This window comes from Balaenoptera physalus, assembly GCF_965194825.1.
Source record: "Balaenoptera physalus genome assembly, chromosome: 17".
In the NCBI taxonomy this organism is placed as follows: Eukaryota; Metazoa; Chordata; class Mammalia; order Artiodactyla; family Balaenopteridae; genus Balaenoptera; species Balaenoptera physalus.
The window spans coordinates 23,376,932-23,397,258 of NC_138895.1; positions in this window are offsets into that span (position 1 = coordinate 23,376,932).

Here is a 20,327-nt window from a genome sequence, read left to right on the forward strand (position 1 = left end):
ACAAAAAAAAGAGAATCACATCATGGTAAACCAAATTATAAATAGGCAATAATTTGTTTTTAAAATATATATATATAAATAATGGAAAAGCCTATAAATAAATGCAACATATTTCAGCCCTCTTTTCCTATTCATTCACAAGTTCACTGAAGAAAGTGAAGGGGAGAGGAGACGGGATGAAGAGTCTCCAGGTGCTAAATCAAGAGACACAAACACCAACAATGGCGGAAGCTGACAAGTGATTGGATTGGCCTGGCCAGGAGAGTAAGTCATTCAGAGCTCTCCAATATTGGATCGTAAAATCCATCCAAACTTCCCTGTATTCCTAAATTTGTGTTTTCAAACTATTTGTGAGAATCACTGATCTGTAAAGCAGTTCAACAACAATTGCAGATCAAAGGGAAGTCCTCTGCTTTGATTTTCTAGAAAGTTGGGTAGTGAACATGATAAAAACCATCTTAATTGGCCTCACATGTATTCCTCGTTTCTCTTTGTCCCTTTCTGCCTGACCCTGGCATTCCTTCACATGCCGTTCCATTATTGGTTGTAGGGCTCATAACATGAGAAAAAATTATAAATACCATTCTCCTTATCTACTGTACACTGCGTGTGGCCATACTTCTCACGAACGTATTGTGACTGTGACATTTTAGAGCACTGCTGAATTTTCCTTTATTATCTTTTATTTTCTCTATATTTCTTTTGTGTCTATTGTTCTCAGAAGATCATATAAGCATGGGTTTTTTTCAGTACTTTTTAAAAGATCCTGTCAACATACGTTTTAAGAAGAAAAACTGTGTTATGATATCTTTTTATTTTCTCAATGTACATTTAGGCTGATTTTGTTTGGTTGTTTCCCTTATACTGAGTTTGAGTCCTGGGAGTAAGGTAATAAATATTCAAAATGTGTTCCAACCTGTCTTAAGCCCATTGCACATATAACTATTCTTGTATAAATGTCAGTGCAACATTTTCAGCCCCATGGCTATTACAATAAAGAGTGAATCAATGAGTACAGAGCTTTCTCAATTGGTGTATTAGTTTGCTAGGGCTGCAGTAGCAAAGAACTTTAGACTGGATAGCTTAAAACAAGAGAAATTTATTGTCTCACAGTTCTGGAGGCTAGAAGCCCAAGATCAAGTTGTTGCCAGTGTTTGTTCCTTCTGAAAACTGTGAGAAAACTCTGTCCCCTTGCCTTTCTCTTAGCTTCTGATGATTTGCTAGCAATTTTTGGCATTTTTTGGCTTTTAGATCTCTGCCTTCATCTTCATATGGTGTTCTCCCTGTGTACATTTCTCTGTGACCAAATTGCCCCCTTATAATGAGGACACCAATCATATTGGATTAGGGCTCACCTTAATGACCTCATCTTAATTGATAACATCGGCGACAACTCTATTTCTAAATAACGTCACATTGTGAGTTTTGGGGGTTGGGACTTCAACACATGAATTGGGGTGAACACAATTCAATCCATAACACTGAATATCCCAAGGAGACACATATTTGGATTTTTTAGACCGTCACCTCAAAGGTTATTTTCAGAAAGAGTTCTTTGCAAAAGATCCTCTTACATCTAACCATTTGTGGTGTCACAACGCTTGATCCAATTCATGAAAGTGAAGGCTAAGTTTCATATTTAAAATAATCTCAAATTCCCTCCTCAAGTTACTCTGAGCGCAGAGGCTGTGTAGTTACACAGCCACCCTGTTTTTATATAAACCGTTTCTGAGCCAAATGCCTTCTTCTTTTTTTTTTTTTTAATTAATTAATTTATTTATCTTTTATTCTTGGCTGTGCTGGGTCTTCGTTTCTGTGCGAGGGCTTTCTCTAGTTGCGGCGAGCGGGGGGCCACTCCTCATCGCGGTGCGCTGGCCTCTCACTATTGCGGCCTCTCTTGTTGCAGAGCACAGGCTCCAGACGCGCAGGCTCAGTAGTTGTGGCTCACGGGCCCAGTTGCTCCACGGCATGTGGGATCTTCCCAGACCAGGGCTCGAACCCGTGTGCCCTGCATTAGCAGGCAGATTCTCAACCACTGCGCCACCAGGGAAGCCCCCAAATGCCTTCTTAAGAGATGTTCACTTCACAGTAAGTTGAACTGTCCTCGAAGGTCTTCTTGTGACCAGAGAAACCTGTTACCCTGGCCAGAAGGGAAGGTGATTCTCAGGAGAGTGAGCTTGTGCACTAATGTCAGATCCAGGAGAGAAGTTCCCAGCACAAGCTCTGGGACAGAGTAGGCACTCAGTGCTTCCTGGATGATCAAGCCGATTGAATGATGGAGTGTGAAGGCCAAGCACACATGAAATGCAGTTCCACGAAGGAGAAATGAGAGAGGCTGTTTCACCAAGAATAGAATAAATACATAGAGAAAGATCTGCTTTTGGTCTTTTGATTTCATCCTACCAGGATGAACTGCTTAGGAGCCGTTCTACTGTCATCTAATTAGATACTACTTATTCCTATCTTTGCAGTTTACAAATGAAGAAACTAAGAGCCAGAGAGGTTTAAACAGATTGACTTGCTTACTATTAGCATTAAGGTCAGTACTAAAATCGAAGCTTCCCCAAGCTCAGTCAATTGCTTCATTTGATTTTTATTCACTCTTTCAGCTAAGTAGAGTTGCACAGTTATGGATACCATTTAGGGCTGTGTCATAACAAAGACTCTCTCTCCTTGACCAAATTTAATATTCTGAGCCATCTTTTAGTCTCAACCTTTGGGCTTCCCTGTTCATCTTTGCCTTGCCCATTCTTAGCAAGAATCCTGCTAAGTCACTTAGCCAGATACCTCAGCCCTTGATATCTGATCACCCTTGATATTTGATCAAATTCTTCATCCTCTATCATCCCCCAGGCAATATCTAATCACCTTGGCCAGCCTTCAGCAAGAATCCTGTCAAGTCGTTTAGGCAGAATTCCTCCTTTATCTCTGATGTCTCCTTTTAGTAATCTTCCATTCACTCTGCTCCTTGGCTATAAATCTCCAGTTGTCTATGCTGTATTGGGAATTCAGCCAAGTTTTATTCAGCCCAGTTGTATGTATTTATGTGTATATGTACTCACATACTTTTTTTTTCTTATAAATGCTAATACCACCTACAATAAGCTTAATTACAAAACATCTATCTAAACTTAACTGGTCAAGTTTATGTCAGCAGCATACAAGATTCTATAACCTCTACCTTACAATGCAGTTAGGGCCTTTACTCATTGGTAAATTAGAGTTTAGAATTTTTTAAGGGTAGAACCTACATATTATTTACCATTGTTATCAAAGCCTGACACATATTAAGTCCTGAATGCAAATTAGTTGAAACGTTAATTCATAAACGATGGATGAATGAATGTATAAATGAATGATATCTCTGTTCTTGATTCCAACACCAACACCCCAACTGCACTATATTTATTTAACTTTATATTCAATACCCAAATTACTTCAGAGGAAATATTATATATGTCACCACATCTAGTTGAAGAAGGTAAATTTTAGAGGACGATTAACACAAACACAACAGGTGAGTAGCCAGCCACGTATCCTAAGAAATCACCTCCTTGTTCATCTCTGCCTTCATGTAGCACAGGTTTCACTATATTCATATGGACTTGGTGCTGATGGTGTGAGCAAGGTTTTATATTCTTTCTTCTGTGGTAGCCGAAGTCCTCAAGGATAGTGACATGCTGTCCTTTTTCTATTGTCTCCATGGTGACAAGAACTCTGCATCTTGTGTCTACGTGAGATATGTTGGTGACTGGATCTTATATCCAAGGTTTTCTCTGGTGAGCAACACCTTAGCCAATTAGCATGAATCCAGAATGGCATATTTAGCAGATTTCAGCAAGTATTTTATTGGATTCCTTGATTTCTGGGCCCTGTCAATAATCCTGTAATGGTGAAGTTTGGGGGCTTTGGCTTCACTCTCTTTAGAAAGGGCAAATCTGATATAATGACTACAATAGATTGTCATAGGTGTAGTAAACAATTGTTTGCATATTCTAATTTAAGGAGTGCTATCTTGTTTCCCCAATATCATGATTCTTGGAAAATCCCTTCATTTGAATTTAAATATTCCAGCTAAAAGCCCTCTGGGAAGAATGCAAGTACGTAATCAAAAAATGGGACACTGTACAGGAAAGATTCTGATTGAATGGAGCAAACAAGGATACCGCTCTATCAGGAAACATTGGCTGGGTCATCACAATTGGGTCAGGCATCCAAGGGCTGCCGTAAGACATGGTGCCTGAACAAGGCAGCAGCATCCTCCAAAGATAGGAATGGTGTGAAGAAAAGAAGGTTTGAGGGAAAAGGCCTGTTTTATACTTTTCCTCAAACTTAACCTGTAAACTTCCACAGTCTTCCACGTACTAGCGAATGACAGAAGGAACACTCATTTTAACCTCTGAAACAACTTTGCAAAGGGTTTTCAAAAATTCCCTTGCTTTACCCATGTGGGGAGCAATTGTTTCACAAAATATGATACCCCAAACCAAATTCGTGTTAGTTTCATACTCTTCTCTCAAAGCAAATAAAGAGAACACAGGTATCCATATGAGATCTGCAAAGTCATAATAAGAGAAAGAAGAAATGATTTTATTATTGTTCCCATTAAGTTTGCTGTCCTATTTCTATTTGACCTACTCTGAGTTTTTACCCCAGTGTCCACAGATAAGGAGGGAGGCAAAATGAGTTCTGCCCTTGGATGTAACTGCAGCCACCATCTATAATGGATTCCTGTTACCGAATCTAAGCTCATACTACTCCCTGCACGACAGGCCAATAATCGAGACACGAGGTGTTGGGGCAAGGAATAGTGACTTTATTCGGAAAGCTGGCAAACTGAGATGATGGTGGTCTCGTGCCCCAAAGAACCATCTTGCCTGAGTTAGAATTCAGGCTCCTTTTATACTAAAAGGGGAGGGAGTAAAGTCAAACACTTCCTGGTTCCCATCAGCCTCCGGAGGGGATGTGTTAATTTCTTCCTTCCTGCAGTTATTCACAGGTGGGCCTGGTCAGGATGTCTCCTGTGAGCTAAACAAAGGTATTTTAGCTTAATGCTCATTACCTGGGAAGCAGGGTTCCCCGAGATGGTCCATTATGTATAATTTAAACTTACAGGCAACATCCCTTTAGTGATTAACTTGTAATATCAGTAGAACACAAAATGTTCTTCCCTATTACAGCCCAACCATTTCCAAATGTCAGGCTTCAGTGAGGGTAGAGGAAATGTGGCCTGTGAATAAGAACAAGACTACGTTAAAATTACATTTTTCCCCTATTTTCATTGGCTCACTCACTTTGGACTTCTAACTAACAATGAAGAGCACTATTTCATGTACACTGTCTCCTACTCTTACTTTGACACCTGGCGCTGCACCAAGACCATGCTTCCTTCCCAGTCCTCTGATGTGCTGGCTGCTCACTCTTGTAATCCTTAGGGTCAGGAGGTGTGATCAATGTCTTCCTGAATCTTGATCAATGTCATTACTCCCTGACCCTCTAAAGCAATCATCTTGAAAGACGTAGCATCTGGAAATACCGTCCTTTCCCCTCCTTGTTGCTCTCATCTACAGACCTCTCACTGAATACACCTCATTCACAGCAGACTCCCACATCTGAGATAGACTTCATGTCTACTCCGAGTCTTCCCATAATCCTGGGAGAATTCAGCACTCAGGTGGTAACCATCCAACTCCCTGACCTCTCAATTCTTCAGTGGTCTCATATATCCAATGACATATAGCTGCTCCCTCCCATGACCTCTCCCTGGTCATTTGCCTTACCTGTAACCATTGTAATTCCAAAATATCTTGCTTTGAGCTCATAAAAATTTCAATGTCAGCTTAAAAAAAAATTATATCTTTTATGATCCTCTAGTCTTCTATTTTCTCCCAATCCAGGAATCATATACTGAATAATGCTTGAGCTAATGAATGAGTGAACAAACCTGTGAAATGAAGAGGAAAATGTCAATAACTCAATTATAATAACATTTCTTCTTCTATTGAATAGAAAAACCTAAATCCTGTGGTGAGTCTGGTCCTGAGTTGCTGGGCTGCACTGCTGAATCCAGATAAAGCTAGGTTTCTTGCCTCCCAATGTCATTACTAAATACCTGGAATCCCAGAATGTGTTGGGGGTGGAGACAGAAAGCACAGAGAGAATCAGGAAGAGGTCCCTTACCACATTAACACTGTAGTAGAATTTTTATTTGAAACATGAAAATACTCCTTCAAACATGTCTTTTTATAGCTGAAGAGACAAAATATGTATGTGTGTATGTGTGTATGTATGTACAAAACTTCTCTTTTTCCTTACTTTTATTCTCCCTGTAGAATTAAAAATGCATAAATCCTTTCCTTTGACCAGCTGATTAAGGGGAACACCACTCCAGAAATGTTTTGTTTTTCTTCCTTCTGACTTTGTGGTTTTGTTTTTATATTTTAAAAATAAAACATCTTGTAATTTGCCTTTACAGAACCAGATAAGGAAAATGTTGGTTTTCTTATTTTCTGCAGTCATAATAAAATAATTTTAGGAATGACAATAAGAAAAGTACTATACTTATCCCATGGTCTTTATGAATGCATTTAATAGAATGCTTGTTTGGCAAGATATCTGTCAACTTCCTTGGAAGAACAGAACTCTGTCCTTATTTTCTAGTGGTATTAAGAAAATAGAAATAATATTGAGAACACATTTTCCACATGTTTCTGATAAAGCCTAATATTTTCTAGTGTGCTCATTCAGAAGAATCCAAACAAAACATCAAAAATAGGGAGAGCTAATATGTGGTCCACACGCACAGCAGACATCACCATTGTCATTGCCGTCCTTTCCACTGAGCATAGAAAAGGCTTATAATCCTCTTCATGACTGGAGTTTGCTATGAGATTACCTTTTACAAAGGTCCTTATTATTTTAATGTGCTTTTACAATACTTCTTTAATATTCTTACATGCTTGAAATCCTTCTTGAATTAAATGATACATGAGGTATTGAAATGTTTTTCAATTTCTCCAAGTTCCTAGAGACCTTAAATTTTCCTGTGTTTTAGATATGTCACATAACTCTCCTTTTTGGCAAGCTTTCCTCTTGTTCTATTTCTAATATTAAAATATATACACAGATCTTAATTAAAACAGATTTGAAATTTAAGTCAGAGCTGTTTCATGCACACCAGCTGTTTATAAACACCCTAATAAATATGCCTGAAATGGGAATCTCAAGAGACAAAAGAGGAAGTTGCTTAATTATTTAGTAACCTCAACTCAAGTGCTCCAAAAACATCTGGTTAATAAGGAATTTTGACAAATGATAGCTTTGGCTTCACGTGTAAGGAAAAGCTTCCTGTTGTTTCATTCTGAAGTTTACAGTTCCAAGAGAATAAGCTCAGAAATGAATTTCACCAAAAGTTAATATTCTGACATATCTTGTAACAGTATATCTAGTAATCAGAGTATTTAATCAGCTTCTTTCTGCCCATCTGATGGTCAACTTCATATCATAAGAAGACAGAAATTGCAAATATATGCTCCTATTCTGCTGAGATAGACCCACTAATGATGTCCATGCCCTAAACCCTGCAATCTGTTACTATGTTGCCTTACATGGGAAAGGAACTCTGCAGAAGTGCTTAAGGATCCTGAAATGGGGAGATTTTCCTGATTATCTGGGTGGTGGTCCCATGTAATCAATGTAATTACAAACAGATTTTATAAAGTAAGAGAGGGAAGTGGTAGCATCGGAGAGAGATTTGAAGATGCTATGTTTCTGTTTTTGAAGGTGGAGGAAGGAGTACCAGCTAAGAAATGCAGGTGGCCTCTAGAAGCTGGGACAGACAAAGGAATAGATTCTCCCCAAGAAGCTCCAGAAGAAACGCACCCTGCCAAGACCTTGATTTTAGCCCACTGAAGCCCACTTCAGACTTCTGACCTCTGGAACTGTGAGGTAATAAATTGGTGTTGTTTTAAGCTGTTTCCTACAAGCAAAACAAGAATATTTTAGATTCAAAGCAACATGATATAAAAAATATCCACTGTCTGAATAGTAGCAGATCATCAGAAGAGGGCAATGTGAACAAAGTTTGTTTGTGAATGAATAGAGTATTCAGGTTTAGTAAATCAGAAACATTAAATTTCAATTCATGAAGTAAAAGACTAACTGGAGATACATCTCTAGATCAGAGACAAAAGTAAAAAGAGACAAAAATGATGAGAATAAATATGAAGAAAATGAGGCAAAGACAATATGTCCCTTTTAAGGCGATAATAGAACTCATGAATAGAATCTAGAACAAAAAAATCATAGCAAAAATGGTTTCTGAACTGAAAATGACATGGTTCAAGAAATTTATGAGAAGCTTGATTATCTACCCATATTCAGAACACATATAAAATTACCTTACAAATTTCCAAGTAAATTAAAAATGAGTACAACTTATGTTGACTTTAAGTTTCTTCCCACAGGATTAGCTTCTGGAAAACAGTAAAATAAAATCTGCTACCCATAACATCTTTGTGTAGCCATATTAATTTTTGTGGGTGAAATGTATAGCAAGGTGTTTTAGATGTTTATAGAAATAAAAATAGATTTTTCTATCAAGTTATCCTTCCTAGATAGATGCCCTTCAATTATTGAATCAAAGTTTAGAATCTATGTTGAGTTGTAGATAAAAGAGACTGATGATAAATATTTAAGCCAAAAAAAGCCAATGAAATTACTTAAGAAACTATGGAATTTGGAGCCAGAGTTAAATGCATGAAAGTTATGTGAAAAAAATCTGTATGTTGGAAAGAGTTTTAAAAAATACAGATTTATATCCCCTGAATTACACTACAGAAAACCAGGAAAACTGCAGGGGTGTGAGATACAGTAGATAAATGAATATAAAAAGAAAATAGACGCTCCTTAAATAATAACAAACTTTAAAAATCTGCTGGTTTTATTTCAAAAATTAGACAAATATAATTTTAAGAATTTTTAGATAAATATAATTTTAAAGTGTTTAAAAATACAAGATAACCACTAATACAATTAAAAATTGAATACATACCGTGTAAATTATTGCAGAAGCTAAGACAAAACATGTTTAGTTTATATAGTCCCTCCAAAAAATAGAATGAGAAAATGAAAAAAACGTTCTTTAAACAAGAAGCATACCACATGAAGATAATAAAGTCCGAGCTAAAATGAGCCCTTTAGGAAAACTCCTGCCCTGTTGGTGGGAATGTAAATTGATACAGACACTATGGAGAACAGTATGGAAGTTCCTTAAAAAACTAGAAATAGAACTACCATACAACCCAGCAATCCCACTACTAGGCATATACCCTGAGAAAACCATAATTCAAAAAGAGTCATGTATCACAATGTTCATTGCAGCTCTATTTACAATAGCCAGGACATGGAAGCAGCCTAAGGGTCCATCAACAAATGAATGGATAAAGAAGACATGGTGCATATATACAATGGAATATTACTCAGCCATAAAAAGAAACAAAATTGAGTTATTTGTAGTGAGGTGGATGGACCTAGAGTCTGTCATACAGAGTGACATAAGTCTGAAAGAGAAAAATAAATACCATATGCAAACACATATATATGGAATCTAAAAAAAAAATGGTTCTGGTGAACCTAGGGGCAGGACAGGAATAAAGACACATGTAGAGAATGGACTTGAGGACAAGGGGAAGGGGAAGGATAAGCTGGGATGAAGTGAGAGAGTAACATTGACATATATACACTACCAAATGTAAAATAGCTAGCTAGTGTGAAGCAGCTTCGTAACACAGGGAGATCAGCTCTGCTCTTTGTGATCACCTAGAGGGGTGGGATAGGGAGGGTGGGAGGGAGGCACAAGAGGGAGGAGATATGGGGATATATGTATACATATAGCTGATTCACTTTGTTATACAGTAGAAACTAACACAACATTGTAAAGCAATTATACTCCAATAAAGATATTAAAAAATAATAATAATAAAATTTTTTTAATTAAAAAAATAAATAAAATTAGCCTTTTAAATCTTATTGTTTTCCAAATTATGTACAAGGAGCAGCATAAAAGGGGAATTCTAGTAATTATATATTTTCAGACTCAGTCCTAAAATAAAATGTTAACTTTTCTCTCCATACACATCCTTTGGTTCTGTTCTTCATTTTCTCTGTCCATCTCTACTTCATGCTTCATTTCTGCTTCATTTAGTTTTTATGCACAAGTCTTGGCTCCTGCAGACATCATTTACGATGAGAGAAACATCGCCTCAATATAGCATGGCCTGACTTCTAGAGACCTCTAACCCCTGTGTTGGTCCCAATAACAGTATTCCTATTCCTGGGAAGTAAATCAAAATATTTATAAAATGTTGTTAAATAAAATATAAAATAAAGCTCATTTAAAGACAACTCATATGAATTAAAATTTGACTATATGCTGCAAAAAATTAAGATGCGTGGTACAATATGATTGCAAATAAAGAGCTAGGTAAAGATATATTTGGCAAATATAGATAGTGTCCCAAATACATTTCCAAGACCCAAACATTAAATAGGATATTCAATGTAAATTAATAATCCATTTTGAAGTTTTGACAAAAATTAACTTTAATGTGTCAAATAACATGTTAAAATATTACATTAATTATATTAGAATATATAAAGCAACAACAGATAGAAATGTAAGGAGGAATCAACATTGCAGCTAATAAAAAATAAAATTAATAAAAATGGTTTCAAAGACATAGAAGGTATGCATGATCAATTATTAAAATATCCTTCAGTGATGCTGATTATATGGAATCTGTCCTAGGTCTTTATGACAATAAAGATGATAATAGCAATAAATAGAATAATTTAATCACAATAATAAATATCAGGCCTTTTCCTAGATATTCTGAAAATATTTTCTTAATTAACTATCCTAACAGCCTGACCAGGTAAATATAGCTTCCATTTAAAATGTGAGCGATCTGAGACTGTGAAAGTCTAAAATAACATCTCTTAAGTCGTATACTCTTTCAAAGAAGTGGATGAAATTTGAAATTGTATTTGCCTGATTCCAGATCTCATGCTTTTTCTGCCACGCCGTGATGTATCTTATGCTGAAATACATTCATCACCACAGTAGGAATGGAATAGAAAAGTAAGTCATAGCTCCTCACTGAAATACTATATGACAATAAAAATGGTGTTTATGAATTCTTTATAACAATATACGATTATTTCTATAAAATAGAAAATTGACATATGATCTAATCTTAACTATGCAAACAAAACAACACCACTGGGATTTTCTTTTTTTTAACTTTTGGTATTTTCAATAGAATGAATAGGTTTTATGTATAAAAACTACCTCTCAGAATCCACTCCACCTGGTGTTTGGTAGAACATTGGTTGGTCTCAGGGAACTTAAGATAGGAAGATTTTTGGCACACAGAGTCTAGTACTGCAGAAGAGTTGAGTAATGCCCAGACTGATAGAGGAACACTATCAAAAAGATTTTTTTTTAATGGGAAGATACCTTACTCCAAATTTTTCTGACTTCTGATTATTAATGTTATCCTTCAAAAATATTATTTTATAAAACAAATATTATTAATAAATAATTTTATAACATACTGTTTCTTATGTATAGATGTCTGAAGAGTAAAATATCTTCAAAGCAAGCTACAATCTATTTTTTTTTTGTGAAAACAATTTAATGAGAAATATAAAACAAGCTATCTCTATTAGAAATTAGCTGACAGATCACCATCATTGCGAACAAATTTTCAACATTTTATTGTAGCTTGTTTCACAGAATTTGACTTTATTCAGCCCTTATTGAGATATTGTGTGGGCACTGGGTCTTACTGAACAAATTCCATTTGTCCTGGAGTAGGTATGATTTTTCTGAAGGTGACACTTAAGTCCTGAATACTCAAATTCGAGTAAACTGATCTAGTTGCAAGAGAAAACATAGGCCAATATAGGCTTTTATTTCTTTTTCCAATAAAGTTTGTATTCTTTTCCTATGTAATTAGATGAGTCACTCTGATTTTACAATCAGTTTGCAGTCTTCTCCCTACAGAGAGTAGAGCCTGAAGCATCCTAACATTCTCATCTGCAATTTTTGTTTCAAGCCTGGAATTTTAATTTGATGAAGATGCACCAAGATGAAGAATCCTGCATCAAGTTTTATATTGCAGAGAGAATCTTTTTTTTTTTTTTTTTTTTAGACTAGAACCTTCATGTCTTGCTTTTCACTGTGTGTGGAAGTACTTCAGAGCTTGCTGAACTAGCCATCCAAGGCTAAGCAAATTTCTCTAACATGTAGAAAGCTCGTTTTTCCTTTTGACTCTGACATAGTGCAGTTAGTGTTCACAGCTGCTACATAAATGGTTTGCAAAATCAATGAAAGCATTATAGGGCCAGAGTTAGCATGCACTTCTCCTGGTGACTCTGGAGGCATGTTACCTTCCACATAAAGTCACCTTCCCAGCAGACACACCACAGCTCTTGTTCCGGACATCCCAGAGGCCCATTATCCTGACTGGCTAGTGACCCACAAAAAAATTGTACCACCCTGTTTATGAAAACTATCAACCTGTAACCTTTAATAAGTACTCCTACTAGTTAATTAATCAGGGGTTTCATTTCTACCCAACAAGTACCAAATATTTAAATTAACATCCTTGATTTTTAATAATAGAAGATTGATTCAGGATCTATTTTCACTTTTGAAAAATACTCAAAAGATTCCCTAAGGAAAAGAGATGAGATAATATAAATAATAGACCAACCACCCACAGTGAATTTATGAAGTAGATAGTGGGATAAACCTGGATAATGGAGTTTCTATGAATACACTAGTCACAAGATGGAGAAAATATATAAGCAATGGCTCTCTCTAATTCAATTCTTCTTTTAGTCTTTTCATATCTTCCAGAATTGTGGGTCAATACCTTGAATAAACAGTGAGACCGTACATTGTGTTAAAGTGACCTAAACCATGACCAATCAGTTTTATTTCAGTCAGAGATCATGCTTGGACATGCCAGCTAGCAGAATAGCAAAGCCCATCACAGCAAGGAGAGGATAAAGATAAGCTCTTCCAGGACTTTCTGGGCTGAAAAATAAAATATCTTGTGAATCTTTCTCTGAATCTGAATAAAAAAGTGCATCTCTAACCAGTCCTTGCCTGTTTTTTTGTGAAGATGGCTGAGAAACACAATAAAAGAGGTACCATTAAGGCCTGGGTCAGAGTTTGATATTCACATCCTTCTCATATATTATTTCAGTTGGATGTTTTGTTTTCTGCGGTTTTCAGAACTGATACTAGAGCACTGAAGCACTTTCCAAATTACTATGCTGGAAACGCCAAGAGTTTTAGAAACATTCTGACACAAACTAAAAAACCATGATGTATTGAGAGTGCTATGGGTCTCATCAGATAGGCATCAGATGAGTGCAAGGCATGAGGCTTGCAGGATGGGGATATCCAGCTTACTAGCTGCTCTGAGTATTTTGGTTAAGCTGAATCTGTAATACAGAATCTATTGTGTGTGGATGCAATAAATGCAGTGAATGTGAAAAGAGAGTATTATTACAAAATTATTTTCTGCTGCAACATACATGCACACACATGGATTCATGTGCATGCACACACACACATACACACACACACACATTCACAAGCAGTGTTTACATATCTTCTGAATTCAGTTCCCTCCTAAGAATTCCCAAAGATGCTTACCTCATTATTTTTCACCTGGACTTTTGCAATAGCCTTTAAAATTATTTCTCCATTCTTTGTTCACCTTCCACAATATGCAAATGCTACTGTCATTAGACATAGGTTTAATCATGTCACAAAATCTTCAAAACAAAATCTACATTCATAACTATGGTATATTTAAGCCAGATTAAGACATTTTGTTGCCTCTAGTTGGTAATTAATTTATCACTGCTTGAAACCAATAGTCTTTCAATACTTGTTCCTCTCTTATTTATGGATGAGGCTGAGCATCCATGTGAAAAGGGGCAGAAGAAAGCACTCAGCCTCCCTCCAACTGTCATGCACAATTCAGCTCTGGTCCCAACCTGCTTAACTTGTTTTGCCAAATGAAAGTCACATTAACAGTCAGACTGATCTTTCTTAAGAGGGAGTTCGGATACTCCTACCTTATGATGTAGCAATTCCACTCCTACATGTTTCCCCAAGAAAATAATAACATATGTCCATGAAAAGAAATTCACAAAAAATTATTTATAATATAATTACCCCAAACTTGAAAAAAAGCACTAATGTGTTTCAGCAGGAAAATGAATAAATTGCCCTACATTCACACAATGGAATACTACTCAGTAATAAAAAAGAACAAATAACTGTAATGCACAGAAACATGGATGAACTTCAAAAATGGTATGTTAGGGCTTCCCTGGTGGCGCAGTGGTTGAGAGTCTGCCTGCCAATGCAGGGGACACGGGTTCGAGCCCCGGTCTGGGAAGATTCCACGTGCCGCGGAGCAGCTAGGCCCATGAGCCACAATTACTGAGCCTGCGCGTCTGGAGCCCGTGCTCCGCAACGGGAGAGGCCGCGATGGTGAGAGGCCCGCGCACCGCGATAAGGAGTGGCCCCCGCTTGCCGCAACTAGGGAAAGCCCTCGCACAGAAACGAAGACCCAACACAGCCATAAATAAATAAATTAATTAAAACCTGAGGAACTTAACTGAAGTGTTTGGTCCACCTGTCTTGAATCTAAATAAATTCAACATTCCAGATATCTCTATATGCATAACAAGCATTTATTAAAAAAAAAGATAAAATCCCTTCTTGCCTCTTCTTCCTACAAAAAAAGAAAAAAAAATGGTATGTTAAGTGAAAGAAACTAGACCAAAAAATTCCATACTACATACATTCTTTTATATGAAACCTAAATACAGGCAGAACTAATGTATGGTGAAAGAACAGATAGCATGCAGGAGAGAGAATTAACTAGAAGGGGTATATGGAAATTTCTGGAAGATGGAGATATTCTACACCTTGTTTTTTTATGGGAGATGATTTCACAGGCATATACAATTGTCAAAGTCTATCCAACTGAATGCATAAGAGACATGCACTTTATTTTATGTTAATTTAATCTCAGTAAATAAGGTAGTTATGAGCCGTCTCATCTTTTGTTGTTTGAACCTATTCCTCTGTGGTATCATCCCTTGTCGCAAGTAGCCAATAAGTTTTCTTTGCTAACACATTCAGAATTTTTTTTCTGAGAGGTATCATAGTAAATATGCTTTCCTCTATATTATTAACTTTCTCATAAATTACTAGCACCCAGTGCTTTTTTTCAGGTCCATATAAATAAATGCATTGAACAAGTACTCAGCTGGGGTGGTACTAATTTGGGCTCCATATCTGAGGATACTGACAAACTTATCCCACTCTGGCATTCTAGCTTCCTCTTCTGAAACTGCTCAGTAGAAAGCCTATATTCATTTCAGCTGCAAAGAACAGCTGATAACTTCCTGGACATATCTTGCAATTTATCTAGTGTTGCATGGTGGTTACAGAACATAGCTGCCTGAGTTTGAATCTTTCCTTTCACATTTACTACCTAAGTGAATTTTGCTAAACTACATAATTGCTCTATGCCTCATCTTAATTTATGTAAATTGGGAGTATATATCTAACTCATAGGATTTTATGAGTATTAAATGAGTGTGTGTGTGGCTTAGAATAGAGCCTGATATATGGTACAACATAAGTGTTAGTTATTAATATTTTAATATTATTATTTGCACTTTTTTTCATTTATTATTTTATTACTTATTATTTTCCTTCTCATTTGATTTATTTTTTTAAATTAATATCTGGGATTTTTTAAACATCTTTAAGGGAGTATAATTGCTTTACAATGGTGTGTTAGTTTCTGCTTTATAACAAAGTGAATCATCTATACATATACATATATACCCATATCTCCTCCTTCTTGTTCTCCCTCCCACCCTCCCTATCCTACCCCTCTAGGTGGTCACAAAGCACCAAGCTGATCTCTGTGTGCTATGTGGCTGCTTCCCACTAGCTATCTATTTTACATTTGGTAGTGTATATATGTCCATGCCACTCTCTCACTTCGTCCCAGTTTACCCTTCCCCCTCCCCATGTCCTCAACTTCATTCTCTACATCTGCGTCTTTGTTCCCGTCCTGCCCCTAGGTTCTTCAGAACCTTTTTTTTTTGTTTTTTTTAGATTCCATATATATGTGTTAGCATACAGTATTTGCTTTCTCTTTCTGACTTACTTCACTCTGTATGACAGACTCTAGGTCCATACACCTTACTACAAATAACTCAATTTCGTTTCTTTTTATGGTTGAGTAATATTCCATTGTATATATGTGCCACATCTTCTTTATCCATTCATCTGTCGATGGACACTTAGGTTGCTTCCATGTCCTGGCTATTGTAAATAGAGCTTCAATGAACATTGCGGTACATGCTTATTTATGAATTATGGTTTTCTCAGGGTATATGCCCAGTAGTGGGATTGCTGGGTCATATGGTAGTTCTATTTTTACTTTTTTAAGGAACCTCCATAGGGTTCTCCATAGTGTCTGCACCAATTTACATTCCCACCAACAGTGTAAGAGGGTTCCCTTTTCTCCACACCCTCTCCAGCATTTATTGTCTGTAGATTTTTTGATGATGGCCATTCTGACTGGTGTGAGGTGATACCTCATTGTAGTTTTGATTTGCATTTCTCTAATGATTAGTGATGTTGAGCATCCTTTAATGTGTTTGTTGGCAATCTGTATACCTTCTTTGGAGAAATGTCTAGTTAGGTCCTCTGCCCACTTCTGGATTGGGTTGTTTGTTTTTTTGATATTGAGCTGCATGGGCTGCTTGTAAATTTTGGAGATTAATCCTTTGTCAGTTGCTTCATTTGCAAATATATTCTCCCATTCTGAGGGTTGTCTTTTTGCCTTGTTTTTGCTTTCCTTTGCTGTGCAAAAGCTTTTAAGTTCATTAGGTCCGATTTGTTTATTTTTGTTTTTATTTCCACTTCTCTAGGAGGTGGGTCAAAAAGGATCTTGCTGTGATTTATGTTACAGAGTGTTCTGCCCATATTTTCCTCTAAGAGTTTTATACTGTCTGGTCTTAAATTTAAGTCTTTAATCCATTTTGAGTTTATTTTTGTATATGGTGTTACGGAGTGTTCTAACTACATGTAGCTGTCCAGTTTTCCCAGCACCACTTATTGAAGAGTCTGTCTTTTCTTTATTGTATATTCTTGCCTCCTTTATCAAAAATAAGGTGACCATATGTGCGTGGGTTTACCCCTGGGCTTTCTATCCCGTTCCCTTGATCTATATTGTTGTTTTTGTGCTGGTACCATACTGGCTTGATTACTGTAGCTTTGTAGTATAGTCTGAAGTGAAGGAGCCTGATTCCTCCAGCTCCATTTTTCTTTCTCAGGCTTGCTTTGGCTATTCAGGGTCTTTTGCGTTTCCATACAAACTGTGAAACTTCTTGTTTTAGTTCTGTGAAAAATGCCTTTGGTAGTTTGATAGGGATTGCATTGTATCTGTACATTGCTTTGGGGGGTATAGTCATTTTCACAATGTTGATTCTTCACAATGGTATATCTCTCCATCTGTTTGTATCATCTTTAATTTCTTTCATCACTGTCTTATAGTTTTCTGCATACAGGACTTTTGTCTCCTTAGGTAGGTTTAGTCCTAGATATTTTATTCTTTTTGTTGTAATGGTAAATGGGAGTGTTTCCTTAATTTCTCTTTCAGATATTTCATCAGTACTGTATGGGAATGCAAGAGATTTCTGTGCATTAATTTTGTATCCTATTACTTTACCAAATTCATTGATTAGTTCTAGTAGTTTTCTGGTAGCATCTTTAGGATTCTGTATGTATAGTATCATATCTGCAAACAGTGACAGCTTTACTTCTTCTTTTCCAGCTTGGATTTCTTTTATTTCTTTCTCTTCTCTGACTACTGTGGCTAAAACGTCCCAAACTATGTTGACTAATAGTGGTGAGAGTGGACAACCTTGTCTTGTTCCTGATTTTAGAGGAAATGGTTTCAGTTTTTCACCATTGAGAACAATGATGGCTGTGGGTTTGTCATATATGACCTTTATTGTGTTGAGGAAAGTTCCCTCTATGCTTACTATCTGGAGGGTTTTTATCATAAATGGGTGTTGAATTTTGTCGAAAGCTTTTTGTGCATCTATTGAGATGAACATATGGTTTTTCTCCTTCAATTTGTTAACATGGTTTATCACATTGATTGATTTGCATATATGTAAGAATCCTTGCATTCCTGGGATAAACCCCCTTTGATCATGGTGTATGATACTTTTAACGTGCTGTTGGATTCTGTTTGCTAGTAATTTGTTGAGGATTTTTGCATCTATGATCATCAGTGATATTGACCTGTGGTTTTCCTTTTTTGTGACATCTTTGTCTGGTTTTGGTATCAGGGTGATGGTGGCCTCGTAGAATGAGTTTGGGAGTGTTCTTCCCTCTGCTATATTTTAGAAGAGTTTGAGAAGGATAGGTGTTAGCTCTTCTCTAAATGTTTGACAGAATTCACCTGTGAAGCCATCTGGTCCTGTGCTTATGTTTGTTGGAAGATGTTTAACCACAGTCTCAATTTCAGTGCTTGTGATTGGTCTATTCATATTTCCTATTTCTTCCTGGTTCAGTCTCAGAAGGTTGTGCTTTTCTAAGAATTTGTCCATTTCTTCCAGGTTGTCCATTTTATTGGCATAGAGTTGCTTATAGTAATTTCTCATGATCCTTTTTATTTCTGCAGTGTTAGTTGTTACATCTCCTTTTTCATTTCTAATTCTGTTGATTTGAGTTTTCTCTCTTTTTTCGTTGATGAGTCCGGCTAATGGTTTATCAATTTTGTTTATCTTCTCAAAGAACCAGCTTTTAGCTTTATTGATCTTTGCTAATGTTTCCTTCATTTCTTTTTCATTTATTTCTGATCTAATCTTTATGATTTCTTTCCTTCTGCTAACTTTGGAGTATTTTTGTTCTTCTTTCTCTAATTGCTTTAGGTGTAAGTTTAGGTTGTTATTTGAGATTTTTCTTGTTTCTTGAGGTAGGATTGTATTGCTATAAACTTCCCTCTTAGAACTGCTTTTGCTGCATCCCATAGGTTTTGGGTCATCTTGTTTCCATTGTCATTCGTTTCTAGATATTTTTTAATTTCCCCTTTGATTTCTTCAGTGATCTCTTGGTTATTTAGTAGTGTATTATTTGGCCTCTATGTGTTTTTATTTTTTACAGATTTTTTCCTGTAATTGATATCTAGTCTCATAGCCTTATGGTTGGAAAAGATACTTGACACAATTTCAATTTTCTTAAATTTACCAAGGCTTGATTTTTGACCCAAGATATGATCTATCCTGAAGAATGTTCCATGAGCACTTGAGAAGAAAGTGTATTCTGTTTCTTGGGAATGGAATGTCTTATAAATATCAATTAAGTTCATCTTGTTTAATGTGTCATTTAAAGCTTGTGTTTCCGTATGTATTTCATTTTGGATGATCTATCCGTTGGTGAAAGTGGGTGTTAAAGTCCCCGACTATGATTGTGTTACTGTCAATTTCCCCTTTTTTTTTATGGCTGTTAGTATTTGCCTTATGTATTGAGGTGCTCCTATGTTGGGTGCCTAAATGTTTACAATTGTTATATATTCTTCTTGAAATGATCCCTTGATCATCATGTAGTGTTCTTCTGTGTCTCTTGTAATAACCTTTATTTTAAAGTCTACTTTGTCTGATATGAGAATTGCTACTCCAGCTTTCTTTTGATTTCCTTTTTCATGGAATATCTTTTGCCATCCCTTCACTTTCAGTCTGTATGTGTCCCTAGGTCTGAAGTGGGTCTCTTTTAGATAGCATATAGATGGGTCTTGTTTTTGTATCCATTCAGCCAGTCTATGTCTTTTGGTTGGAGCATTTAATCCAGTTACATTTAATGTGCTTATATATATGTATGTTCCTATTACCATTTTCTCAATTGTTTTGGGTTTGTTATTGTAGGTCTTTTCCTTCTCTTATGTTTCCTGCCTAGAGAAGTTCCTTTAGCATTTGTTGTAAAGCTGGTTTGGTGGTGCTGAATTCTCTCAGCTTTTGCTTGTCTGTAAAGGTTTTAATTTCTCCGTTGAATCTGAATGAGATCCTTGCTGGGTAGAGTAAACTTGGTTGTAGGTTTTTCCCTTTCATCACTTTAAATATGGCCTGCCACTCACATCTGGCTTGCATAGTTTCTGCTGAGAGATCAGCTATTAACCTTATGGGGATTCCCTTGTGGGTCA